Raw genomic sequence first — 6,966 nt, 5'->3', positions numbered from 1 at the left:
TAACAAATAACACCCAAGAAGAACTCGCTGCAGAAGTGTTATTTTCCCAGCTCAATGTCACAATTATTTAGTGTGTTGAACACTATATGTCTTTTAATTTCCTATAATCCCTACCCATAGTATAATGTGGAATTCCATTTCTTCTATTTTAAAAGGGATGAAGTCATCCAGGGTGGAAACTATGACCTGATTGAAAGTAGTGAAATGCTGCTATGTCTCAGACTGGGCTCTGGCACATGGAGAAGTATAAATTAAACTCTTCTGCAGACATTTGATCTCTTGCTATGAAAAGGGATATTGTGTTTCCTCTGTTTAACAGTATTCTCTGTCCACTGTGAAAAGAAGCCTGTTTGCTTAAAAAAGTGTGGCATATTTTTTCCACTATGAGTGGCATTGCAAATGAAATCACAGCATGCACCAAATATAGTTCCAATAGTCTATGTGAATTGTACATCTATGAACAGAAGCCAACGTTGAAATTGTGGTCTCTTAATATGAGATGAATAATTTAATAATAAGATGACTGATCACAACCACATCTCTGGATGCTAAGACTGGCAGCTTTTGTTGAGAACCCACCTGCAGACAGCACAGTGAAAAGCGAGTTAAGCAGAAACAGTCGTGCCTTCTAATTACTGTCCATCTTGCTGCACACCAGAGGCTGCCCACACACAAAGTTAGGATATCGCCGTTACTGATGGGACATTATTCTGAAAGTACATGCACACTTTATCAATTGAGCAGAAACATTCTCTTCCATTTCCATCCAAAGATTGTATGTGTTTTATTAAAATCCTAAGAATTCTTTCTGAAAAAATATAGACTCTGACAATTCTATGATAGCATACTATGAAAGTTACCGTACAATAAACCCTTCATTAATATCTAGCATGATGTAGGTACTGTGTTGACAGAATTAACCAAGGATATCATCTTTGAGGAAAAACTCTAGCAAAGGTTTTCAAACTCTGTTCTTCCCATTCCTTTGTATTTATTTAAAGCCTATAGCTCCTGGTATTCCCAGGTGGTCTCCCATCCAAGCACTAACTAGGCCCGACTCTTCTTCTGGCTTAGCTTTTGAGATCAGAAGAGATTGGGCATGTTCAGGGTGGTATGGTCATAGGCTGTTCTATATACTCTGTGGAGGTGTTTTAGGAGTCACCAAAATATCATTTTTCATATAGCATCAACTCCTTGTTGTCCTAATGCCTCTAACTCTCCTCTCCTATCACAGGGAGGCTGGTGAATTAGGAAGGTGCTCATTTAGCTGATTTTTGCTGGCCAGAGCTGGGAAGACCCCGTGGACAACCCTTTCCCCAACCCCCAGCCTCTGCTGAAAACGTAGCTGCTCCTAACTTATTTCTATATTGGGGTTTTGGAAAAAGTGTTTGGCTGCTACAAAAATAGTTTGAAAACCATTGCTGAAAAGAGTGTTTTTTTGTGCCTTAAATGAGTTTTGTTGTTTAATGGCTTAAGTGGAGACATGGTGTGGGTGAGGAAAATCAGATGGCAGGTGCCACAGACCCAAACGATGACTTTTATTGTCATAAGCAGGCAATAAAGTGTCTTTGGAAGAAACAAAGGATTGATTTTTCTTAAATAAAGCACCAATAACAAATTTATTTCACTTTGTAATGAAAGGAAAATATTATAGCCTGACCCACAATTTTTTTTACCCTAAGCTAATTGGCAGTACTTACTTTAGTAAAATAATCTGGAGACCCAATAAAAAATTTGGCACAGTTGCTTTTTATGTTGCCATCGTTTCTTCTACTAACATGCCTTGCAAAACTATAGAATGTGTAAGCCCCACTATTTCCTCATTATTTCGATGTTCAGTAAGTTTTGTGTTATACTGTTCCATTTAAAGCTTAATAATATTTAGTGAACTGAAGAATGTTGTGTTACTCTGTTCACTCAATCACTTTTGCAGTGTTTCTCAAAGTTCCCCTAAGATGAGGGACACCTAAAGCCCTTGACAAAAACAGATTCCTGGGCCCCAAAACAGACCCTCTGAACCAAAATTTACAGCGGACATATCTGGTGACCTAGAAAGCACCCAGAATGATTCTTATCCTCATAGAAGTGGTGAAAACAATGAGATAAAAGTAAATCAAATCCAGATTCAACTAATATACCAATTTCCCATTCTACCCTGTGTACATTTCTCCCATTGTAGAGTGATGATTCAACTCGAGAGGTTAAAAACTTGGAGACTTAGCAAATGCACACAACTGTCCTGCCAATCCACTAGACTAGCTGAAGTGATCAGTTTGGGATGAAAAGTTAAATATTTTACTTCTGAGTGACATACCAGATATATAAAGAAAGTGTGTTTTTCCAATATATGTAACTGCAAGAGCATTTGCTTCACCCAAATGTCCCCTTCCTCGTAATGCATTTTAAAGGGAAAATAACTGCCAGAACATGGCAGCTGAGATTGGAGAGGCCAGGTTGTGTTTATCTAGTTTTGAAAACTTTCATTGCATATTTTAAAATTACCTCTATTACCCTGGGGGAAGCTTTTGACTTTCCTTTAAACTCCCAAGGCTACCACCTACAGACACCAAGGAGCTGGAGTTATCACATATTTACCCTTTTTGAAATTCTTCGATAATATGATTGGTGTGTGTCTTCATGCATGATGAATGACTTCTTTTAACAAATAATACATTAAATTTCCATGAGAAGTGCAATATTGAGTATCTGGTGAATTCAAACAGTATAGACAATGAAGTGAGGATTGGCAGGTCAAGAAAATATATATTACCGGCTTGATAAAACTCACTTTGGGACCCTAAATACACAATCGGCCAGTTAATCGCTTTGGAGCTTGACCTTTGCAGACTGGCCAGCTATATCTGCCTCCCTACCCCTCAAAGCCCTTCAGAGGCTCACAGTCTCCTGCAGGATCTAGTCCAAACTACTTAGCATGGCGTGGGAGGGGCTCTGTGGATCCAGCTATCTCCTTCTTTATCTTCTTTCAGTCCTAAACTACATTTGGTGATTCAGCAACAGGAGCCTCTTGTAGCTTCTTGTACAGATCCCAATATTTCCCAACCTTTGCTGGTGTAATCACCTCTACTGGAATTCCTACTCGAGCCCTTGCCTTTGGGACTCAGCTTAGGGCTCGTGTACTCCAAGAAGGTGTCCTTCCTCTGTACTCCATCTTTGTCATTAAAATCATCAAGTCAAGACATCGTCCAAGCTCTAAAATGTGAGCTACAGGACGAAGGAGCAGAGAAGGGAGAGGGTTTATTGGCCTTTGTACCTGCAATGCCCAGCACAGAGCCTGGCCTAGGAAAGGTTCTCAGAAAGATGGTTATTGACTAAAAACATGGTAATCCATCCTGATAGTGTTTGCAAGTAGTTAAAACGATGAGACCGGATTACGCCTGCCAGTATTACTTTTCTGTTGTCTCATGTCCTTCAAAAACGACCACAGTCATTTCTTATTATGAAAGCCTTGGAAAGAAAGACAGCAGTACAAAAAACACTCCACTCGCTTTTGATGGAATACATTTGTTTGGTATGCAATGTGATTCTTTTTCTGCCTGTTAACGTGTACATTTAAAAAATTAGTTGCACCTTTTCCCTTTAGAGGTACTTGGTAACCATGTTGTTTCAGACACAAAGGCCTATAGAGCAGTACCCACTGCCCTGTGAATGGGGCCTTTGTTCTCAGTGCTGTTTTTGTAGGAAATGGTTGCTATTTAGGTCTCCAAGAGGGAATATAAAAACTATGCTCACCTAATCAAACAGACCAGTAAATACAGCAGTTAATCTGACAACTTCAAATTCCTGAGTTGCATTTTGAGAAACAATTTAACACCAACAATCATTTAAAGCCTGTGTAAATCATAAGCCTTTGGTTACTAAGAGGTTTATTGTATTTTATTCCATTTCACTTTATTAATTACTACAAATGCCTGGTTCTAAATCATAATTTAGCATGGAGATTTCTCATTGGTGGAAAAGAAAAGAAATCACATTGGAAAATATACCATTAAAGCACAAAAATAAAACATGTCATCCAGATGTCAAAGAGAAGAGGGAAACTGCGTGGGTGAATATATGAAAGCAAAAGACCGCCTTATCACAGGGGCATGCTCCACAGAGAAACTGATCCTGAGGACAGGAGAAACCCGAGCGAAGGTCGCTGGTGTCCCCTTTCATTTCTTCAGATGGTTCCTTCAAACTCATCTGCCCACTGGCTGTGGAATAAAAAGCAATACCTGTTTGTTCAAGTTATTAACAGTCTTACAATGCCCTCACCAAGTCACCTGGAACGTTCAGTCACCACTTGAGGAACAAAAAAAAGCAGAGAAACAATTCACGTGTGAAAACGAAATCCACCTGGTTCTTAAATGCAATATATAATCATACCTTAATCTCAAACAAAAACAGCCAAGAGATCTCTTTGTTTTAGGTGTGGGATATAAACATCACCATTCAGATCCTACCTGTTTGATTATAATTCCAATAGCCTCTTAAAACTTCGTCCTCACAATGTACCAGGGAGCGGGGTCCGGTATGTACAGAGCATGTATTAAAAACACTATCTGAACTATTCCTTCCCTTTTGAAGGAAAAAAAACCCTGAGCATTTCTAGTTTTTAAAGCAGCCATTGTCACTTCTGGTAGAATGTTTATTTTACTGTCTCCTGCACAGCGGAGGGCATTTCACATATAAAGAGTGATTATAGAGCACTGGGACAATTTGAATACTCTAATCAATGCTAGTTAAAGTAGGAATAAATAAACTTTTTATAACACCAGGGTTCCTACCTTTCATGGAAATTATTGTTAATAAATTGAATCAATAATCATAAAACAATAAATTATGATGCCCTTTGTTTTACTAAGCCCTTCTCACAGTGTGTTAAAAAGCAAGGGCTTTATAAATATTGCAACAGGCCAGGAGGTGGTTTTTAACCAAGTCTTTGTATGTGGTTGGTTATGCAAGAGATTGGACTATAAAAGTTAAAAGTGTGTATTGGGTGGGGCGGGGGGTGGGTTTTAACATGAGTAGACACTAAAATAACAATAATAATAATAATAATAACAACAACAATAATAATAATAATAATAATACCTTTACTACTTAAAGAGGCTGAGCAAGGAATTTGGATTCTTTTTCTCATTAACCATCCCTGCTTGGGGTCATTTGGTTTTACTCTTCAGTTATTTCAGAATTGTTACTTATTAAGAGCAAATTTATTACAAATCAAAGAAAAGGATTTTTATTTGACACAGGCTGGAGGCTGATTGTCCAGAAGGAAGAGTTGTCCTCAATATTTTTCTCCTGCCAGAGGAGCAGAAGTCACTCTGCAAGGCAGTGGAGACAGTGGCTGCCAGAAACTGAACAAGTTTGATGCCTTAAAAGATGATGATGGTGGGGACTGTGAGCAAAGTAAAGAAAACAGCACAGATGACAAGAAGGAAAAAACGGAGCAAGACAGGAGTCAGAGGCCGGCCCGGTGGCGCACTGCTACAGTGCGCCGCTTGAGAGCGCGGCGGCTCTCCTGCCAAGGGTTCGGATCCCACATACAGACCGGTTCCCGCTCACTGGCTGAGCGAGGTGTGGGAGCAGCACCGAGGGTTGCGATCCCGTTGCCGGTCCCGGTCTGGTACGGGCGCGACACTGAGGGTGGCGATCCGTTGCCGGTCACGATAAAAGACAAAAAGGAAAAAAAGAAAAGACAGGAGTCAGAGCAGCGGCAAGAGGAAGGCTGTTGTTCCTGGACCAGCTGAGCATCCCCTGCAGTGCAACTACACTTTCTGGTACTCCAGGAGGACCCCTGTCATCCCACCAGCTGTCCCAGCTGCCTATGAACAGAATATTAAGCAGACTGGCACCTTTGCCTCTGCAGAGCAGCTCTGGAGGTTTTATAGTCACATGGTACATTGCAGGGACCTGACAGGCCACAGTGACTTCCATCTCTTCAAAAAAGGAATTAAACCCATGTGGGAGGATGATGCAAAAAACACGGTAGCAGGTGGATTATTTGGCTGCAGAAGGGCTTGGCCTCCGTGTGCTGGGAAAATCTCATCCTCCGTGTGCTGGCCATGCTGGGGGAACAGTTCATGGTTGGGGAGGAGATCTGTGGGGCTCTGGTTTCTGTCTGCTTTCAGGAGGACATTGTTGCAATACGGACTATGATAGCCAGCAACCCAGCAACCACAGCCCAAATCTGGAATCCCCTTCAGCAAGTGCTTAAGCTACCCCCCAGCACCATTATGGAACACAAAATTCACACTGCCAACATCAAAATACCAGGCAGTCTGGGCCCCCAGAAGCTCATTTTTCAAAACCTCTGAAAAGCTCCATTGAATGTGCCACGACCCTCTCCCTGATCCAGAGGAATGGCTCCATCATCGAAGCTGGTGTCTTGCTCTGTTGGCATGCTACCTGGAAGATCCTCTGTCCTGAGCAAGAGGAATTGGAAGAGCATTTTATGTTTTGAAAACAGGCTGACACACACTGAGTATGGGACTGTAATAATTTAGCTCCTGAAGGGCCCAGCAAGGAAACTAGAAGCTGATAATTTATGGAATTTCCATCAATCATTGATATAGGAGTGCTTTGAGAAACTCCCTGTGAGTTCAGCAAAATTTCAAGAAATAATCTTGAGATTCTGAAGAATTCAAGAGATGTACCTGGAACAAAGGCAGGAAAGGAGACTCAACATGTTTTGTACACCTACCACATGCCATAGGTGTTGCTAAATTAACCAAATCCTCCTAGAGCTGAATAATTGGCAGAGAGCCTTAGTCTGATCCACATGTAAGAGACTGCTCCAGACAAGGACATTCCCGGCCCCTATTAATTTACTGGGAAGGCTCTAGCTAAGTTAATGATTTTATCTGGGTCCTTGATTTTCCCCCCTGTAAATTCCCCCAAGCAGCTCTAGAACCCCTGGAATCTGGCTGCAGGATAAGGAAGAACCATATACATGAGTGTTCA

General features: G+C 41.0%; 1 pseudogene; it reads left to right on the top strand.

The window, feature by feature from the left end:
• The first annotated feature begins 5,311 nt into the window (after nucleotides 1-5,311).
• On the top strand, nucleotides 5,312-6,356 carry LOC103602432 (annotated as a pseudogene).
• Nucleotides 6,357-6,966: the final 610 nt, after the last annotated feature.

Source organism: Galeopterus variegatus, unplaced genomic scaffold (assembly GCF_000696425.1).
Source record: "Galeopterus variegatus unplaced genomic scaffold, G_variegatus-3.0.2 Scaffold4144, whole genome shotgun sequence".
Taxonomy (NCBI): domain Eukaryota; kingdom Metazoa; phylum Chordata; class Mammalia; order Dermoptera; family Cynocephalidae; genus Galeopterus; species Galeopterus variegatus.
Note: the sequence above shows the minus strand (reverse complement) of the source record. Positions and strands in the feature narration are given on the sequence as shown.